Source organism: Anomaloglossus baeobatrachus, chromosome 4 (assembly GCF_048569485.1).
Source record: "Anomaloglossus baeobatrachus isolate aAnoBae1 chromosome 4, aAnoBae1.hap1, whole genome shotgun sequence".
Lineage (NCBI taxonomy): Eukaryota > Metazoa > Chordata > Amphibia > Anura > Aromobatidae > Anomaloglossus > Anomaloglossus baeobatrachus.
In genome coordinates, this window is record NC_134356.1 from 647,519,372 (window position 1) to 647,539,538 (window position 20,167).

General features: G+C 39.7%; 12 non-coding genes across 12 annotated transcripts; all 12 read left to right on the forward strand.

The window, feature by feature from the left end:
* The first annotated feature begins 272 nt into the window (after window positions 1-272).
* Window positions 273-344, forward strand: TRNAE-CUC (transfer RNA glutamic acid (anticodon CUC)). Its single transcript has one exon. It is a non-coding gene; the product is annotated as a tRNA-Glu (tRNA).
* A 4,273-nt stretch (window positions 345-4,617) lies between these two features.
* Window positions 4,618-4,689, forward strand: TRNAE-CUC (transfer RNA glutamic acid (anticodon CUC)). Its single transcript has one exon. It is a non-coding gene; the product is annotated as a tRNA-Glu (tRNA).
* Window positions 4,690-7,432: 2,743 nt separating this feature from the next.
* Window positions 7,433-7,504, forward strand: TRNAE-CUC (transfer RNA glutamic acid (anticodon CUC)). The gene has a single exon. It is a non-coding gene; the product is annotated as a tRNA-Glu (tRNA).
* Window positions 7,505-9,307: 1,803 nt separating this feature from the next.
* On the forward strand, window positions 9,308-9,379 carry TRNAE-CUC (transfer RNA glutamic acid (anticodon CUC)). Its single transcript has one exon. It is a non-coding gene; the product is annotated as a tRNA-Glu (tRNA).
* Window positions 9,380-11,183: 1,804 nt separating this feature from the next.
* On the forward strand, window positions 11,184-11,255 carry TRNAE-CUC (transfer RNA glutamic acid (anticodon CUC)). Its single transcript has one exon. It is a non-coding gene; the product is annotated as a tRNA-Glu (tRNA).
* Window positions 11,256-12,115: 860 nt separating this feature from the next.
* On the forward strand, window positions 12,116-12,187 carry TRNAE-CUC (transfer RNA glutamic acid (anticodon CUC)). The gene has a single exon. It is a non-coding gene; the product is annotated as a tRNA-Glu (tRNA).
* An 860-nt stretch (window positions 12,188-13,047) lies between these two features.
* TRNAE-CUC (transfer RNA glutamic acid (anticodon CUC)) lies at window positions 13,048-13,119 on the forward strand. Its single transcript has one exon. It is a non-coding gene; the product is annotated as a tRNA-Glu (tRNA).
* An 865-nt stretch (window positions 13,120-13,984) lies between these two features.
* TRNAE-CUC (transfer RNA glutamic acid (anticodon CUC)) lies at window positions 13,985-14,056 on the forward strand. The gene has a single exon. It is a non-coding gene; the product is annotated as a tRNA-Glu (tRNA).
* Window positions 14,057-15,857: 1,801 nt separating this feature from the next.
* Window positions 15,858-15,929, forward strand: TRNAE-CUC (transfer RNA glutamic acid (anticodon CUC)). Its single transcript has one exon. It is a non-coding gene; the product is annotated as a tRNA-Glu (tRNA).
* Window positions 15,930-16,799: 870 nt separating this feature from the next.
* Window positions 16,800-16,871, forward strand: TRNAE-CUC (transfer RNA glutamic acid (anticodon CUC)). The gene has a single exon. It is a non-coding gene; the product is annotated as a tRNA-Glu (tRNA).
* Window positions 16,872-19,116: 2,245 nt separating this feature from the next.
* Window positions 19,117-19,188, forward strand: TRNAE-CUC (transfer RNA glutamic acid (anticodon CUC)). The gene has a single exon. It is a non-coding gene; the product is annotated as a tRNA-Glu (tRNA).
* An 871-nt stretch (window positions 19,189-20,059) lies between these two features.
* Window positions 20,060-20,131, forward strand: TRNAE-CUC (transfer RNA glutamic acid (anticodon CUC)). Its single transcript has one exon. It is a non-coding gene; the product is annotated as a tRNA-Glu (tRNA).
* Window positions 20,132-20,167: the final 36 nt, after the last annotated feature.

Here is a 20,167-nt window from a genome sequence, read left to right on the forward strand (position 1 = left end):
TCTTGGTGTCAAGAGACTCAAACCCCTCGATATATTATTGTTGATTTTTGGTACTCAGTGGAAACAAATGTGGCTCTCTAGACAAGATGGAGACAAAATCTCCAAAGAAAAGTGCCACATGTGAGGATCACAATCATGACCTTAAGAGTTTGAGATTGACGCGCCACCTATTGTGCTAACAAGGAAAGCTTCTGTTGCAAACATGCAGAAGTTGCTTACTCAAAGAAATAAATTTCTTTTTTTCCACATCATCGACTACACAGCACAACATTTCCCATATGGTCTAGCGGTTAGGATTCCTGGTTCTCACCCAGGCGGCCCGGGTTCGACTCCCGGTATGGGAATGCAAATTTTTCTGTGCTTGTTTCGACATTCAAAGGCCGACGCAATTGGTTGGCCATTGTGGCTTGTCATTTGACCTAAAATTTCCTTACTTATCCATAGAATATTGGAACTGAATGGTAAAGTTTCTAGGCTCTCCTGCCAAAGATAATGAGTAAACTACATACCGTCTGAGGAAAAAACTTACAATCTTCAGTATATTGAATTGACCTGTTAACTCCAGCTCAAATGAGGCAGGATTCAACTACTAAAATGAAAAACAGCTTTTTAGTGAAGGCAACACTCTTTTTTTTTTTTTTTTAAAACCCTATATGTTTTCTGCAACTCTGTGGAATATCCCATATTAATTAGCAAGCAGTTTTCTTAGTTTACTGGTTCAATTCCTGATAGGGGACTGCCACTTTTTTCTGCAATAGTTCCTGCATTCAAAGGTCGACACATACCTTGCAGACAAAGTTAGTTTAGATTAAAATTGCTCTTTGCAGCGAAAAATGCTGACCACAAGAGCTTTTAGCTATTCATTCCATTCTGTTGCACAAAAAGCCATTTGAGCTCATATCGGAAATCATTCTTACCTTCGACTTCCAAATTCTTGGTGTCAAGAGACTCAAACCCCTCGATATATTATTGTTGATTTTTGGTACTCAGTGGAAACAAATGTGGCTCTCTAGACAAGATGGAGACAAAATCTCCAAAGAAAAGTGCCACATGTGAGGATCACAATCATGACCTTAAGAGTTTGAGATTGACGCGCCACCTATTGTGCTAACAAGGAAAGCTTCTGTTGCAAACGTGCAGAAGTTGCTTAGTCAAAGAAATAAAGTTCTTTTTTTCCACATCATCGACTACACAGCACAACATTTCCCATATGGTCTAGCGGTTAGGATTCCTGGTTCTCACCCAGGCGACCCGGGTTCGACTCCCGGTATGGGAATGCAAATTTTTCTGTGCTTGTTTCGACATTCAAAGGCCGACGCAATTGGTTGGTCATTGTGGCCTGTCATTTGACCTAAAATTTCCTTACTTATCCATAGAATATTGGAACTGAATGGTAATTTTTCTAGGCTCTCGTGCCAAAGATAATGAGTAAACTACATACCGTCTGAGGAAAAAACTTACAATCTTCAGTATATTGAATTGACCTGTTAACTCCAGCTCAAATGAGGCAGGATTCAACTACTAAAATGAAAAACAGCTTTTTAGTGAAGGCAACACTCTTTTTTTTTTTTTTTTTTTTTTAAAACCCTATATGTTTTCTGCAACTCTGTGGAATATCCCATATTAATTAGCAAGCAGTTTTCTTAGTTTACTGGTTCAATTCCTGATAGGGGAGTGCCACTTTTTTCTGCAATAGTTCCTGCATTCAAAGGTCGACACATACCTTGCAGACAAAGTTAGTTTAGATTAAAATTGCTCTTTCCTATACTCCACGTCAGCAGAACCGAGACACCAATGTCCGTTTTATCAGTACTTTCAATCATGAGTGGGACACAATGAGGGGCATTTTAAGTAAGCATTGGCCGGTACTTCTGACTGATCCCACCTTGGCAGAAGTACTACCCGATCGGCCCCTCATGACGGCCAAACGAGCGAACAACCTCGGGGATCTTCTTGTTAAGAGTCATTATATCCCTCCCCGACCCAATTTCTTTGGTTCGAGTGGCCCACTTCGTGGGTGTTACCCTTGCGGCCATTGTGTGGCATGCAGCAACGTCGTCCGGAGTAAGTCCTTCTCATCCTCTGATGGCACCAGACATTTTTCCATCTATCCCTACATTAATTGTGGGACTACCCATGCCATTTATTATGCTACTTGCGCGTGTTCCCTGATCTATGTGGGACTCACTTCACGTGAGCTCCGCATACGGGTCAGGGAACACGTCCGAGACATCATGGGTGCCAAGACAGCTGAAGATATTAGTCTCCTTAAAACTTTACCTCGTCACTTCAGACTCCACCATCAAAGTGACCCTAGTTCTCTTCAGGTCAGGGGTATTGATGTTGTTCAGGGCGGAATTCGTGGGGGAAACTTGCGCAAGACCCTTGCCCAACGAGAATCCAAGTGGATCATACTCTTAAACACCTTGGTACCCAACGGCCTTAATGAAGTTTTCAGCTATGCCCCCTTTCTTTGAATGAATTTAGTATCAACACTCCTTTGACCTTTTGTATGATAAGCTTCTAATTCCACCTTTTTGATGTCTGGGAACAGCTGGCTCCTTTCCCCCCCCCCCTTTCCCCCCCCCCCCTTTTGAGCTCTATATGTCATCCTGCTCTCCTATCCCACAGACCTCTGCTGCGTTCCCCCACAGCTTCGCCTTTAACTATTCATTTTTAAGGATTTACTAACGTATAAAATATACATAAATTTATGGAATTTTTCTCTTGGAGCAATATATATCTTTTGATATGCTCCTATTATGCACAGACGTACTAATTTGTGCTAACATATATTACTATTATGTGTTGGTAAAAGTATTAACTATTTATTTATCTGCTATTGGTTATACTAATATTTATTTTATTATTCTTGTCTTATGTTATATTTTCCCCTTTAGGTCTCTCCTTTTTTAACAAGTTTCCATGAATGAAATTATGTCCTGGGATTCAGAATTTTATCAAATCACTCTCCTTTGACTTCCTCGAAACATATTAGAGTACCGATATTTATATTTATCATATTTTTCTTTTGCTCTATTGTTTCATGTGTCTTATTTTGTTATTCTTACTCAATTCAATCTATGTTCATATCACCTATACGTCTTGTTAAGGGAAGACTCGCTGCTGGCATCAGTGCGCGCGCGTCGACCTGCCGATGGGCGGGCCGTGTGGATGCCCGGCGTCGCCGCGTGCGCATGCCTGGGAGTCATGGTGACGCGTCCCTGCCTCCCGGGCGTGCGCCCGAGCGGCGGCGCTTGTGGCTTCCTCGCCCCCCGCCCCTCGGCGATCGGCGCGTGCGCCGCACCTGTCAGCAGTTGTGAGAATCATCTCCCCTTGCCAACACTATTTAAAGTGACACAGTTCGCTTCTGGTGTATACTGCCCCTGGAAAAAGCGCTCCCATAGCGAAACGATCGTTGGTGAGGTCCCCTCTCCTGCCCCTGGCGACCCTTCACCTTCCAACAGGTAATCATTGAGGTTTTATACCTCCTCTTTACTAATTTACCACTCTGCTTTATAGCGCTGTAAATAATGCGGTGAGTACATCCTATCTGGACGTACGGCTTACACAGCTCCATTCTAACACACACCGACTACCCTGACACATGGACTGACTATCCAGCCTTCACATGGTGAAATACTTATCTTACTGTGGCTGTTTATATAAACACCAGTCCATGTGCCTCGGTATTGTAGCCGCCTCCAGACTTAGGATGTGCATTTTTCTCTGCACATTTTAGATAAGATAACCCATGGGGTGTTTGTTCCTGAATACAATAGTCTATTGTTTCTGCACTGACAGAGTTCTGTACAATGGGAACACCCCATCGGTTACCTTAGCACATGGACCGATCCTTCAGCCTTTACATGGAGAAATATCTATCCAAATTTTCTACAGCTATTTTTAGTCGATCCATGTGCTCTATTACTGCAGTCGCTATCAGATTTTGAACGTGCTTTCCCCCCGCACATTCTACTCCCCTTCATTAGATTTGTCCCCACCCTTTTTCCCTACCACCTTGGGTCGCTTCGCGCAGGAGAGGGGTCCTTTTATTGCCATTGTATAAATTGTGCAGTTGATGACTTTTTTGACATCCCATTAATGTTTGTCTTTGACCTACTGGTCCATGTACACTCCCTTTTTTTTCACTTAAAAATAAAAATATTTATATTTTCACTATCATATATTTTGGTTTTGTTCTTTTTTCTCCGGTTTTCTCTAAAATTGCTCTTTGCAGCGAAAAATGCTGACCACAAGAGCTTTTAGCCATTCATTCCATTCTTTTGCACAAAAAGCCATTTGAGCTCATATCGGAAATCATTCTTACCTTCAACTTCCAAATACTTGGTGTCAAGAGACTCAAACCCCTCAATATATTATTGTTGATTTTTGGTACTCAGTGGAAACAAATGTGGCTCTCTAGACAAGATGGAGACAAAATCTCCAAAGAAAAGGGCCACATGTGAGGATCACAATCATGACCTTAAGAGTTTGAGATTGACGCGCCACCTATTGTGCTAACAAGGAAAGCTTCTGTTGCAAACGTGCAGAAGTTGCTTACTCAAAGAAATAAAGTTCTTTTTTTCCACATCATCGACTACACAGCACAACATTTCCCATATGGTCTAGCGGTTAGGATTCCTGGTTCTCACCCAGGCGGCCCGGGTTCGACTCCCGGTATGGGAATGCAAATTTTTCTGTGCTTGTTTCGACATTCAAAGGCCGACGCAATTGTTTGGCCATTGTGGCCTGTCATTTGACTTAAAATTTCCTTACTTATCCATAGAATATTGGAACTGAATGGTAAAGTTTCTAGGCTCTCCTGCCAAAGATAATGAGTAAACTACATACTGTCTGAGCAAAAAACTTACAATCTTCAGTATATTGAATTGACCTGTTAACTCCAGCTCAAATGAGGCAGGATTCAACTACTAAAATGAAAAACAGCTTTTTAGTGAAGGCAACACTCTTTTTTTTTTTTTTTTTTTTTTTAAAACCCTATATGTTTTCTGCAACTCTGTGGAATATCCCATATTAATTAGCAAGCAGTTTTCTTAGTTTACTGGTTCAATTCCTGATAGGGGAGTGCCACTTTTTTCTGCAATAGTTCCTGCATTCAAAGGTCGACACATACCTTGCAGACAAAGTTAGTTTAGATTAAAATTGCTCTTTGCAGCGAAAAATGCTGACCACAAGAGCTTTTAGCCATTCATTCCATTCTTTTGCACAAAAAGCCATTTGAGCTCATATCGGAAATCATTCTTACCTTCAACTTCCAAATACTTGGTGTCAAGAGACTCAAACCCCTCAATATATTATTGTTGATTTTTGGTACTCAGTGGAAACAAATGTGGCTCTCTAGACAAGATGGAGACAAAATCTCCAAAGAAAAGGGCCACATGTGAGGATCACAATCATGACCTTAAGAGTTTGAGATTGACGCGCCACCTATTGTGCTAACAAGGAAAGCTTCTGTTGCAAACGTGCAGAAGTTGCTTACTCAAAGAAATAAAGTTCTTTTTTTTCCACATCATCGACTACACAGCACAACATTTCCCATATGGTCTAGCGGTTAGGATTCCTGGTTCTCACCCAGGCGGCCCGGGTTTGATTCCCGGTATGGGAATGCAAATTTTTCTGTGCTTGTTTCGACATTCAAAGGCCGACGCAATTGGTTGGCCATTGTGGCCTGTTATTTGACCTAAAATTTCCTTACTTATCCATAGAATATTGGAACTGAATGGTAAAGTTTCTAGGCTCTCCTGTCAAAGAAAATGAGTAAACTACATACCGTCTGAGGAAAAAACTTACAATCTTCAGTATATTGAATTGACCTGTTAACTCCAGCTCAAATGAGGCAGGGTTCAACTACTAAAATGAAAAACAGCTTTTTAGTGAAGGCAACACTCTTTTTTTTTTTTTTTTTTTTAAAACCCTATATGTTTTCTGCAACTCTGTGGAATATCCCATATTAATTAGCAAGCAGTTTTCTAAGTTTACTGGTTCAATTCCTGATAGGGGACTGCCACTTTTTTCTGCAATAGTTCCTGCATTCAAAGGTCGACACATACCTTGCAGACAAAGTTAGTTTAGATTAAAATTGCTCTTTGCAGCGAAAAATGCTGACCACAAGAGCTTTTAGCCATTCATTCCATTCTTTTGCACAAAAAGCCATTTGAGCTCATATCGGAAATCATTCTTACCTTCGACTTCCAAATACTTGGTGTCAAGAGACTCAAACCCCTCAACATATTATTGTTGATTTTTTGTACTCAGTGGAAACAAATGTGGCTCTCTAGACAAGATGGAGACAAAATCTCCAAAGAAAAGGGCCACATGTGAGGATCACAATCATGACCTTAAGAGTTTGAGATTGACGCGCCACCTATTGTGCTAACAAGGAAAGGTTCTGTTGCAAACGTGCAGAAGTTGCTTACTCAAAGAAATAAAGTTCTTTTTTTCCACATCATCAACTACACAGCACAACATTTCCCATATGGTCTAGCGGTTAGGATTCCTGGTTTCTCACCCAGGCGGCCCGGGTTCGACTCCCGGTATGGGAATGCAAATTTTTCTGTGCTTGTTTCGACATTCAAAGGCCGACGCAATTGGTTGGCCATTGTGGCCTGTTATTTGACCTAAAATTTCCTTACTTATCCATAGAATATTGGAACTGAATGGTAAAGTTTCTAGGCTCTCCTGCCAAAGATAATGAGTAAACTACATACCGTCTGAGGAAAAAACTTACAATCTTCAGTATATTGAATTGACCTGTTAACTCCAGCTCAAATGAGGCAGGGTTCAACTACTAAAATGAAAAACAGCTTTTTAGTGAAGGCAACACTCTTTTTTTTTTTTTTTTTTTTTTAAAACCCTATATGTTTTCTGCAACTCTGTGGAATATCCCATATTAATTAGCAAGCAGTTTTCTTAGTTTACTGGTTCAATTCCTGATAGGGGACTGCCACTTTTTTCTGCAATAGTTCCTGCATTCAAAGGTCGACACATACCTTGCAGACAAAGTTAGTTTAGATTAAAATTGCTCTTTGCAGCGAAAAATGCTGACCACAAGAGCTTTTAGCCATTCATTCCATTCTTTTGCACAAAAAGCCATTTGAGCTCATATCGGAAATCATTCTTACCTTCGACTTCCAAATACTTGGTGTCAAGAGACTCAAACCCCTCAACATATTATTGTTGATTTTTTGTACTCAGTGGAAACAAATGTGGCTCTCTAGACAAGATGGAGACAAAATCTCCAAAGAAAAGGGCCACATGTGAGGATCACAATCATGACCTTAAGAGTTTGAGATTGACGCGCCACCTATTGTGCTAACAAGGAAAGCTTCTGTTGCAAACGTGCAGAAGTTGCTTACTCAAAGAAATAAAGTTCTTTTTTTCCACATCATCGACTACACAGCACAACGTTTCCCATATGGTCTAGCGGTTAGGATTCCTGGTTCTCACCCAGGCGGCCCGGGTTCGACTCCCGGTATGGGAATGCAAATTTTTCTGTGCTTGTTTCGACATTCAAAGGCCGACGCAATTGTTTGGCCATTGTGGCCTCTTATTTGACCTAAAATTTCCTTACTTATCCATAGAATATTGGAACTGAATGGTAAAGTTTCTAGGCTCTCCTGCCAAAGATAATGAGTAAACTACATACCGTCTGAGGAAAAAACTTACAATCTTCAGTATATTGAATTGACCTGTTAACTCCAGCTCAAATGAGGCAGGGTTCAACTACTAAAATGAAAAACAGCTTTTTAGTGAAGGCAACACTCTTTTTTTTTTTTTTTTTTTTTTTTTTTTAAAATCCTATATGTTTTCTGCAACTCTGTGGAATATCCCATATTAATTAGCAAGCAGTTTTCTTAGTTTACTGGTTCAATTCCTGATAGGGGACTGCCACTTTTTTCTGCAATAGTTCCTGCATTCAAAGGTCGACACATACCTTGCAGACAAAGTTAGTTTAGATTAAAATTGCTCTTTGCAGCGAAAAATGCTGACCACAAGAGCTTTTAGCCATTCATTCCATTCTTTTGCACAAAAAGCCATTTGAGCTCATATCGGAAATCATTCTTACCTTCGACTTCCAAATACTTGGTGTCAAGAGACTCAAACCCCTCAACATATTATTGTTGATTTTTTGTACTCAGTGGAAACAAATGTGGCTCTCTAGACAAGATGGAGACAAAATCTCCAAAGAAAAGGGCCACATGTGAGGATCACAATCATGACCTTAAGAGTTTGAGATTGACGCGCCACCTATTGTGCTAACAAGGAAAGCTTCTGTTGCAAACGTGCAGAAGTTGATTACTCAAAGACATAAAGTTCTTTTTTTCCACATCATCGACTACACAGCACAACATTTCCCATATGGTCTAGCGGTTAGGATTCCTGGTTCTCACCCAGGCAGCCCGGGTTCGACTCCCGGTATGGGAATGCAAATTTTTCTGTGCTTGTTTCGACATTCAAAGGCCGACGCAATTGTTTGGCCATTGTGGCCTGTCATTTGACCTAAAATTTCCTTACTTATCCATAGAATATTGGAACTGAATGGTAAAGTTTCTAGGCTCTCCTGCCAAAGATAATGAGTAAACTACATACCGTCTGAGGAAAAAACTTACAATCTTCAGTATATTGAATTGACCTGGTAACTCCAGCTCAAATGAGGCAGGATTCAACTACTAAAATGAAAAACAGCTTTTTAGTGAAGGCAACACTCTTTTTTTTTTTTTTTTAAACCCTATATGTTTTCTGCAACTCTGTGGAATATCCCATATTAATTAGCAAGCAGTTTTCTTAGTTTACTGGTTCAATTCCTGATAGGGGAGTGCCACTTTTTTCTGCAATATTTCCTGCATTCAAAGGTCGACACATACCTTGCAGACAAAGTTAGTTTAGATTAAAATTGCTCTTTGCAGCGAAAAATGCTGACCACAAGAGCTTTTAGCCATTCATTCCATTCTGTTGCACAAAAAGCCATTTGAGCTCATATCGGAAATCATTCTTACCTTCGACTTCCAAATACTTGGTGTCAAGAGACTCAAACCCCTCAACATATTATTGTTGATTTTTTGTACTCAGTGGAAACAAATGTGGCTCTCTAGACAAGATGGAGACAAAATCTCCAAAGAAAAGGGCCACATGTGAGGATCACAATCATGACCTTAAGAGTTTGAGATTGACGCGCCACCTATTGTGCTAACAAGGAAAGCTTCTGTTGCAAACGTGCAGAAGTTGCTTACTCAAAGAAATAAAGTTCTTTTTTTCCACATCATCGACTACACAGCACAACATTTCCCATATGGTCTAGCGGTTAGGATTCCTGGTTCTCACCCAGGCGGCCCGGGTTCGACTCCCGGTATGGGAATGCAAATTTTTCTGTGCTTGTTTCGACATTCAAAGGCCGACGCAATTGTTTGGCCATTGTGGCCTGTCATTTGACCTAAAATTTCCTTACTTATCCATAGAATATTGGAACTGAATGGTAAAGTTTCTAGGCTCTCCTGCCAAAGATAATGAGTAAACTACATACCGTCTGAGGAAAAAACTTACAATCTTCAGTATATTGAATTGACCTGTTAACTCCAGCTCAAATGAGGCAGGATTCAACTACTAAAATGAAAAACAGCTTTTTAGTGAAGGCAACACTCTTTTGTTTTTTTTTTTGTTTTTTTTTAAAACCCTATATGTTTTCTGCAACTCTGTGGAATATCCCATATTATATAGCAAGCAGTTTTCTTAGTTTACTGGTTCAATTCCTGATAGGGGACTGCCACTTTTTTCTGCAATAGATCCTCCATTCAAAGGTCGACACATACCTTGCAGACAAAGTTAGTTTAGATTAAAATTGCTCTTTGCAGCGAAAAATGCTGACCACAAGAGCTTTTAGCTATTCATTCCATTCTGTTGCACAAAAAGCCATTTGAGCTCATATCGGAAATAATTCTTACCTTCGACTTCCAAATTCTTGGTGTCAAGAGACTCAAACCCCTCGATATATTATTGTTGATTTTTGGTACTCAGTGGAAACAAATGTGGCTCTCTAGACAAGATGGAGACAAAATCTCCAAAGAAAAGTGCCACATGTGAGGATCACAATCATGACCTTAAGAGTTTGAGATTGACGCGCCACCTATTGTGCTAACAAGGAAAGCTTCTGTTGCAAACATGCAGAAGTTGCTTACTCAAAGAAATAAAGTTCTTTTTTTCCACATCATCGACTACACAGCACAACATTTCCCATATGGTCTAGCGGTTAGGATTCCTGGTTCTCACCCAGGCGGCCCGGGTTCGACTCCTGGTATGGGAATGCAAATTTTTCTGTGCTTATTTCGACATTCAAAGGCCGACGCAATTGGTTGGCCATTGTGGCCTGTTATTTGACCTAAAATTTCCTTACTTATCCATAGAATATTGGAACTGAATGGTAAAGTTTCTAGGCTCTCCTGCCAAAGATAATGAGTAAACTACATACCATCTGAGGAAAAAACTTACAATCTTCAGTATATTGAATTGACCTGTTAACTCCAGCTCAAATGAGGCAGGGTTCAACTACTAAAATGAAAAACAGCTTTTTAGTGAAGGCAACACTCTTTTTTTTTTTTTTTTTTAAAACCCTATATGTTTTCTGCAACTCTGTGGAATATCCCATATTAATTAGCAAGCAGTTTTCTTAGTTTACTGGTTCAATTCCTGATAGGGGACTGCCACTTTTTTCTGCAATAGTTCCTGCATTCAAAGGTCGACACATACCTTGCAGACAAAGTTAGTTTAGATTAAAATTGCTCTTTGCAGCGAAAAATGCTGACCACAAGAGCTTTTAGCCATTCATTCCATTCTTTTGCACAAAAAGCCATTTGAGCTCATATCGGAAATCATTCTTACCTTCGACTTCCAAATACTTGGTGTCAAGAGACTCAAACCCCTCAACATATTATTGTTGATTTTTTGTACTCAGTGGAAACAAATGTGGCTCTCTAGACAAGATGGAGACAAAATCTCCAAAGAAAAGGGCCACATGTGAGGATCACAATCATGACCTTAAGAGTTTGAGATTGACGCGCCACCTATTGTGCTAACAAGGAAAGCTTCTGTTGCAAACGTGCAGAAGTTGCTTACTCAAAGAAATAAAGTTCTTTTTTTCCACATCATCGACTACACAGCACAACATTTCCCATATGGTCTAGCGGTTAGGATTCCTGGTTCTCACCCAGGCGGCCCGGGTTCGACTCCCGGTATGGGAATGCAAATTTTTCTGTGCTTGTTTCGACATTCAAAGGCCGACGCAATTGTTTGGCCATTGTGGCCTGTCATTTGACCTAAAATTTCCTTACTTATCCATAGAATATTGGAACTGAATGGTAAAGTTTCTAGGCTCTCCTGCCAAAGATAATGAGTAAACTACATACCGTCTGAGGAAAAAACTTACAATCTTCAGTATATTGAATTGACCTGTTAAATCCAGCTCAAATGAGGCAGGATTCAACTACTAAAATGAAAAACAGCTTTTTAGTGAAGGCAACACTCTTTTGTTTTTTTTTTTAAAACCCTATATGTTTTCTGCAACTCTGTGGAATATCCCATATTAATTAGCAAGCAGTTTTCTTAGTTTACTGGTTCAATTCCTGATAGGGGACTGCCACTTTTTTCTGCAATAGTTCCTGCATTCAAAGGTCGACACATACCTTGCAGACAAAGTTAGTTTAGATTAAAATTGCTCTTTGCAGCGAAAAATGCTGACCACAAGAGCTTTTAGCCATTCATTCCATTCTTTTGCACAAAAAGCCATTTGAGCTCATATCGGAAATCATTCTTACCTTCGACTTCCAAATACTTGGTGTCAAGAGACTCAAACCCCTCAACATATTATTGTTGATTTTTTGTACTCAGTGGAAACAAATGTGGCTCTCTAGACAAGATGGAGACAAAATCTCCAAAGAAAAGGGCCACATGTGAGGATCACAATCATGACCTTAAGAGTTTGAGATTGACGCGCCACCTATTGTGCTAACAAGAAAAGCTTCTGTTGCAAACATGCAGAAGTTGCTTACTCAAAGAAATAAAGTTCTTTTTTTCCACATCATCGACTACACAGCACAACATTTCCCATATGGTCTAGCGGTTAGGATTCCTGGTTCTCACCCAGGCGGCCCGGGTTCGACTCCCGGTATGGGAATGCAAATTTTTCTGTGCTTGTTTCGACATTCAAAGGCCGACGCAATTGTTTGGCCATTGTGGCCTGTCATTTGACCTAAAATTTCCTTACTTATCCATAGAATATTGGAACTGAATGGTAAAGTTTCTAGGCTCTCCTGCCAAAGATAATGAGTAAACTACATACCGTCTGAGGAAAAAACTTACAATCTTCAGTATATTGAATTGACCTGTTAACTCCAGCTCAAATGAGGCAGGATTCAACTACTAAAATGAAAAACAGCTTTTTAGTGAAGGCAACACTCTTTTGTTTTTTTTTTTAAAACCCTATATGTTTTCTGCAACTCTGTGGAATATCCCATATTAATTAGCAAGCAGTTTTCTTAGTTTACTGGTTCAATTCCTGATAGGGGACTGCCACTTTTTTCTGCAATAGTTCCTGCATTCAAAGGTCGACACATACCTTGCAGACAAAGTTAGTTTAGATTAAAATTGCTCTTTGCAGCGAAAAATGCTGACCACAAGAGCTTTTAGCTATTCATTCCATTCTGTTGCACAAAAAGCCATTTGAGCTCATATCGGAAATCATTCTTACCTTCGACTTCCAAATTCTTGGTGTCAAGAGACTCAAACCCCTCGATATATTATTGTTGATTTTTGGTACTCAGTGGAAACAAATGTGGCTCTCTAGACAAGATGGAGACAAAATCTCCAAAGAAAAGTGCCACATGTGAGGATCACAATCATGACCTTAAGAGTTTGAGATTGACGCGCCACCTATTGTGCTAACAAGGAAAGCTTCTGTTGCAAACATGCAGAAGTTGCTTACTCAAAGAAATAAAGTTCTTTTTTTCCTCATCATCGACTACACAGCACAACATTTCCCATATGGTCTAGCGGTTAGGATTCCTGGTTCTCACCCAGGCGGCCCGGGTTCGACTCCCGGTATGGGAATGCAAATTTTTCTGTGCTTGTTTCAACATTCAAAGGCCGACGCAATTGTTTGGCCATTGTGGCCTGTCATTTGACCTAAAATTTCCTTACCTATCCATAGAATATTGGAACTGAATGGTAAAGTTTCTAGGCTCTTCTGCCAAAGATAATGAGTAAACTACATACCGTCTGAGGAAAAAACTTACAATCTTCAGTATATTGAATTGACCTGGTAACTCCAGCTCAAATGAGGCAGGATTCAACTACTAAAATGAAAAACAGCTTTTTAGTGAAGGCAACACTCTTTTTTTTTTTTTTTTTTTTAAAAACCCTATATGTTTTCTGCAACTCTGTGGAATATCCCATATTAATTAGCAAGCAGTTTTCTTAGTTTACTGGTTCAATTCCTGATAGGGGAGTGCCACTTTTTTCTGCAATAGTTCCTGCATTCAAAGGTCGACACATACCTTGCAGACAAAGTTAGTTTAGATTAAAATTGCTCTTTGCAGCGAAAAATGCTGACCACAAGAGCTTTTAGCCATTCATTCCATTCTTTTGCACAAAAAGCCATTTGAGCTCATATCGGAAATCATTCTTACCTTCAACTTCCAAATACTTGGTGTCAAGAGACTCAAACCACTCAACATATTATTGTTGATTTTTGGTACTCAGTGGAAACAAATGTGGCTCTCTAGACAAGATGGAGACAAAATCTCCAAAGAAAAGTGCCACATGTGAGGATCACAATCATGACCTTAAGAGTTTGAGATTGACGCGCCACCTATTGTGCTAACAAGGAAAGCTTCTGTTGCAAACATGCAGAAGTTGCTTACTCAAAGAAATAAAGTTCTTTTTTTCCACATCATCGACTACACAGCACAACATTTCCCATATGGTCTAGCGGTTAGGATTCCTGGTTCTCACCCAGGCGGCCCGGGTTCGACTCCCGGTATGGGAATGCAAATTTTTCTGTGCTTGTTTCGACATTCAAAGGCCGACGCAATTGGTTGGCCATTGTGGCCTGTTATTTGACCTAAAATTTCCTTACTTATCCATAGAATATTGGAACTGAATGGTAAAGTTTCTAGGCTCTCCTGCCAAAGATAATGAGTAAACTACATACCGTCTGAGGAAAAAACTTACAATCTTCAGTATATTGAATTGACCTGTTAACTCCAGCTCAAATGAGGCAGGGTTCAACTACTAAAATGAAAAACAGCTTTTTAGTGAAGGCAACACTCTTTTTTTTTTTTTTTTTTTTTTTTTAAAACCCTATATGTTTTCTGCAACTCTGTGGAATATCCCATATTAATTAGCAAGCAGTTTTCTTAGTTTACTGGTTCAATTCCTGATAGGGGACTGCCACTTTTTTCTGCAATAGTTCCTGCATTCAAAGGTCGACACATACCTTGCAGACAAAGTTAGTTTAGATTAAAATTGCTCTTTGCAGCGAAAAATGCTGACCACAAGAGCTTTTAGCTATTCATTCCATTCTGTTGCACAAAAAGCCATTTGAGCTCATATCGGAAATCATTCTTACCTTCGACTTCCAAATTCTTGGTGTCAAGAGACTCAAACCCCTCAATATATTATTGTTGATTTTTGGTACTCAGTGGAAACAAATGTGGCTCTCTAGACAAGATGGAGACAAAATCTCCAAAGAAAAGGGCCACATGTGAGGATCACACCCATGACCTTAAGAGTTTGAGATTGACGCGCCACCTATTGTGCTAACAAGGAAAGCTTCTGTTGCAAACGTGCAGAAGTTGTGCTTACTCAAAGAAATAAAGTTCTTTTTTTCCACATCATCGACTACACAGCACAACATTTCCCATATGATCTAGCGGTTAGGATTCCTGGTTCTCACCAAGGCGGCCCGGGTTCGACTCCCGGTATGGGAATGCAAATTTTTCTGTGCTTGTTTCGACATTCAAAGGCCGACGCAATTGTTTGGCCATTGTGGCCTGTCATTTGACCTAAAATTTCCTTACTTATCCATAGAATATTGGAACTGAATGGAAAAGTTTCTAGGCTCTCCTGCCAAAGATAATGAGTAAACTACATACCGTCTGTGGAAAAAACTTACAATCTTCAGTATATTGAATGGACCTGGTAACTCCAGCTCAAATGAGGCAGGATTCAACTACTAAAATGAAAAACAGCTTTTTAGTGAAGGCAACACTCTTTTTTTTTTTTTTAAAACCCTATATGTTTTCTGCAACTCTGTGGAATATCCCATATTAATTAGCAAGCAGTTTTCTTAGTTTACTGGTTCAATTCCTGATAGGGGAGTGCCACTTTTTTCTGCAATATTTCCTGCATTCAAAGGTCGACACATACCTTGCAGACAAAGTTAGTTTAGATTAAAATTGCTCTTTGCAGCGAAAAATGCTGACCACAAGAGCTTTTAGCCATTCATTCCATTCTTTTGCACAAAAAGCCATTTGAGCTCATATCGGAAATCATTCTTACCTTCGACTTCCAAATACTTGGTGTCAAGAGACTCAAACCCCTCAATATATTATTGTTTATTTTTGGTACTCAGTGGAAACAAATGTGGCTCTCTAGACAAGATGGAGACAAAATCTCCAAAGAAAAGTGCCACATGTGAGGATCACAATCATGACCTTAAGAGTTTGAGATTGACGCGCCACCTATTGTGCTAACAAGGAAAGCTTCTGTTGCAAACGTGCAGGAGTTGATTACTCAAAGACATAAAGTTCTTTTTTTCCACATCATCGACTACACAGCACAACATTTCCCATATGGTCTAGCGGTTAGGATTCCTGGTTCTCACCCAGGCGGCCCGGGTTCGACTCCCGGTATGGGAATGCAAATTTTTCTGTGCTTGTTTCGACATTCAAAGGCCGACGCAATTGTTTGGCCATTGTGGCCTGTCATTTGACCTAAAATTTCCTTACTTATCCATAGAATATTGGAACTGAATGGTAAAGTTTCTAGGCTCTCCTGCCAAAGATAATGAGTAAACTACATACCGTCTGAGGAAAAAACTTACAATCTTCAGTATATTGAATTGACCTGGTAACTCCAGCTCAAATGAGGCAGGATTCAACTACTAAAATGAAAAACAGCTTTTTAGTGAAGGCAACACTCTTTTTTTTTTTTTTTTTTTTTTTTTTTAAACCCTATATGTTTTCTGCAACTCTGTGGAATATCCCATATTAATTAGCAAGCAGTTTTCTTAGTTTACTGGTTCAATTCCTGATAGGGGAGTGCCACTTTTTTCTGCAATATTTCCTGCATTCAAAGGTCGAAACATACCTTGCAGACAAAGTTAGTTTAGATTAAAATTGCTCTTTGCAGCGAAAAATGCTGACCACAAGAGCTTTTAGCCATTCATTCCATTCTTTTGCACAAAAAGCCATTTGAGCTCATATCGGAAATCATTCTTACCTTCGACTTCCAAATACTTGGTGTCAAGAGACTCAAACCCCTCAATATATTATTGTTGATTTTTGGTACTCAGTGGAAACAAATGTGGCTCTCTAGACAAGATGGAGACAAAATCTCCAAAGAAAAGGGCCACATGTGAGGATCACACCCATGACCTTAAGAGTTTGAGATTGACGCGCCACCTATTGTGCTAACAAGGAAAGCGTCTGTTGCAAACGTGCAGAAGTTGCTTACTCAAAGAAATAAAGTTCTTTTTTTCCACATCATCGACTACACAGCACAACATTTCCCATATGGTCTAGCGGTTAGGATTCCTGGTTCTCACCCAGGCGGCCCGGGTTCGACTCCCGGTATGGGAATGCAAATTTTTCTGTGCTTGTTTCAACATTCAAAGGCCGACGCAATTGTTTGGCCATTGTGGCCTGTCATTTGACCTAAAATTTCCTTACCTATCCATAGAATATTGGAACTGAATGGTAAAGTTTCTAGGCTCTCCTGCCAAAGATAATGAGTAAACTACATACCGTCTGAGGAAAAAACTTACAATCTTCAGTATATTGAATTGACCTGGTAACTCCAGCTCAAATGAGGCAGGATTCAACTACTAAAATGAAAAACAGCTTTTTAGTGAAGGCAACACTCTTTTTTTTTTTTTTTTTAAAAACCCTATATGTTTTCTGCAACTCTGTGGAATATCCCATATTAATTAGCAAGCAGTTTTCTTAGTTTACTGGTTCAATTCCTGATAGGGGAGTGCCACTTTTTTCTGCAATAGTTCCTGCATTCAAAGGTCGACACATACCTTGCAGACAAAGTTAGTTTAGATTAAAATTGCTCTTTGCAGCGAAAAATGCTGACCACAAGAGCTTTTAGCCATTCATTCCATTCTTTTGCACAAAAAGCCATTTGAGCTCATATCGGAAATCATTCTTACCTTCAACTTCCAAATACTTGGTGTCAAGAGACTCAAACCCCTCAACATATTATTGTTGATTTTTGGTACTCAGTGGAAACAAATGTGGCTCTCTAGACAAGATGGAGACAAAATGGAGACAAAATCTCCAAAGAAAAGGGCCACATGTGAGGATCACAATCATGACCTTAAGAGTTTGAGATTGACGCGCCACCTATTGTGCTAACAAGGAAAGCTTCTGTTGCAAACGTGCAGAAGTTGATTACTCAAAGACATAAAGTTCTTTTTTTCCACATCATCGACTACACAGCACAACATTTCCCATATGGTCTAGCGGTTAGGATTCCTGGTTCTCACCCAGGCGGCCCGGGTTCAACTCCCGGTATGGGAATGCAAATTTTTCTGTGCTTGTTTCGACATTCAAAGGCCGACGCAATTGTTTGGCCATTGTGGCCTGTCATTTGACCTAAAATTTCCTTACTTATCCATAGAATATTGGAACTGAATGGTAAAGTTTCTAGGCTCTCCTGCCAAAGATAATGAGTAAACTACATACCGTCTGAGGAAAAAACTTACAATCTTCAGTATATTGAATTGACCTGGTAACTCCAGCTCAAATGAGGCAGGATTCAACTACTAAAATGAAAAACAGCTTTTTAGTGAAGGCAACACTCTTTTTTTTTTTTTTTAAACCCTATATGTTTTCTGCAACTCTGTGGAATATCCCATATTAATTAGCAAGCAGTTTTCTTAGTTTACTGGTTCAATTCCTGATAGGGGAGTGCCACTTTTTTCTGCAATATTTCCTGCATTCAAAGGTCGACACATACCTTGCAGACAAAGTTAGTTTAGATTAAAATTGCTCTTTGCAGCGAAAAATGCTGACCACAAGAGCTTTTAGCCATTCATTCCATTCTGTTGCACAAAAAGCCATTTGAGCTCATATCGGAAATCATTCTTACCTTCAACTTCCAAATACTTGGTGTCAAGAGACTCAAACCCCTCAACATATTATTGTTGATTTTTTGTACTCAGTGGAAACAAATGTGGCTCTCTAGACAAGATGGAGACAAAATCTCCAAAGAAAAGGGCCACATGTGAGGATCACAATCATGACCTTGAGGGTATGTGCGCACGTTGCTTTTTACCTGCTTTTTACCTGCTTTTTTGCTGCTTTTTCTTCTGCGCTGTTTAATGCCAAAATGGATGTGTTCTTCTATTCAAGCAAAGTCTATGGGAATTTGGGTTTCCTGTTCACACTATGTTGTTCAAAATGCTGCCTTTTTGTGGCAGAACTTTGGTCAAAAACTCAGCTTTGCAGTGCAAAACCCAAATGGCAAAAACAATTGACATGTTGCTTCTTTGAAAAGCTGAGTTTTTGACCAAAGTTCTGCCACAAAAAGGCAGCATTTTGAACAACATAGTGTGAACAAGAAACCCAAATTCCCATAGACTTTGCTTGAATAGAAGAACACATCCATTTTGGCATTAAACAGCGCAGAAGAAAAAGCAGCAAAAAAGCAGGTAAAAAGCAGGTAAAAAGCAACGTGCGCACATACCCTAAGAGTTTGAGATTGACGCGCCACCTATTGTGCTAACAAGGAAAGCTTCTGTTGCAAACGTGCAGAAGTTTCTTACTCAAAGAAATAAAGTTCTTTTTTTCCACATCATCGACTACACAGCACAACATTTCCCATATGGTCTAGCGGTTAGGATTCCTGGTTCTCACCCAGGCGGCCCGGGTTCGACTCCCGGTATGGGAATGCAAATTTTTCTGTGCTTGTTTCGACATTCAAAGGCCGACGCAATTGTTTGGCCATTGTGGCCTGTCATTTGACCTAAAATTTCCTTACTTATCCATAGAATATTGGAACTGAATGGTAAAGTTTCTAGGCTCTCCTGCCAAAGATAATGAGTAAACTACATACCGTCTGAGGAAAAAACTTACAATCTTCAGTATATTGAATTGACCTGTTAACTCCAGCTCAAATGAGGCAGGATTCAACTACTAAAATGAAAAACAGCTTTTTAGTGAAGGCAACACTCTTTTTTTTTTTTTTGTTTTTTTTTTTTAAAACCCTATATGTTTTCTGCAACTCTGTGGAATATCCCATATTAATTAGCAAGCAGTTTTCTTAGTTTACTGGTTCAATTCCTGATAGGGGAGTGCCACTTTTTTCTGCAATATTTCCTGCATTCAAAGGTCGACACATACCTTGCAGACAAAGTTAGTTTAGATTAAAATTGCTCTTTGCAGCGAAAAATGCTGACCACAAGAGCTTTTAGCCATTCATTCCATTCTTTTGCACAAAAAGCCATTTGAGCTCATATCGGAAATCATTCTTACCTTCGACTTCCAAATACTTGGTGTCAAGAGACTCAAACCCCTCAATATATTATTGTTGATTTTTGGTACTCAGTGGAAACAAATGTGGCTCTCTAGACAAGATGGAGACAAAATCTCCAAAGAAAAGGGCCACATGTGAGGATCACACCCATGACCTTAAGAGTTTGAGATTGACGCGCCACCTATTGTGCTAACAAGGAAAGCTTCTGTTGCAAACGTGCAGAAGTTGCTTACTCAAAGAAATAAAGTTCTTTTTTTCCACATCATCGACTACACAGCACAACATTTCCCATATGGTCTAGCGGTTAGGATTCCTGGTTCTCACCCAGGCGGCCCGGGTTCGACTCCCGGTATGGGAATGCAAATTTTTCTGTGCTTGTTTCAACATTCAAAGG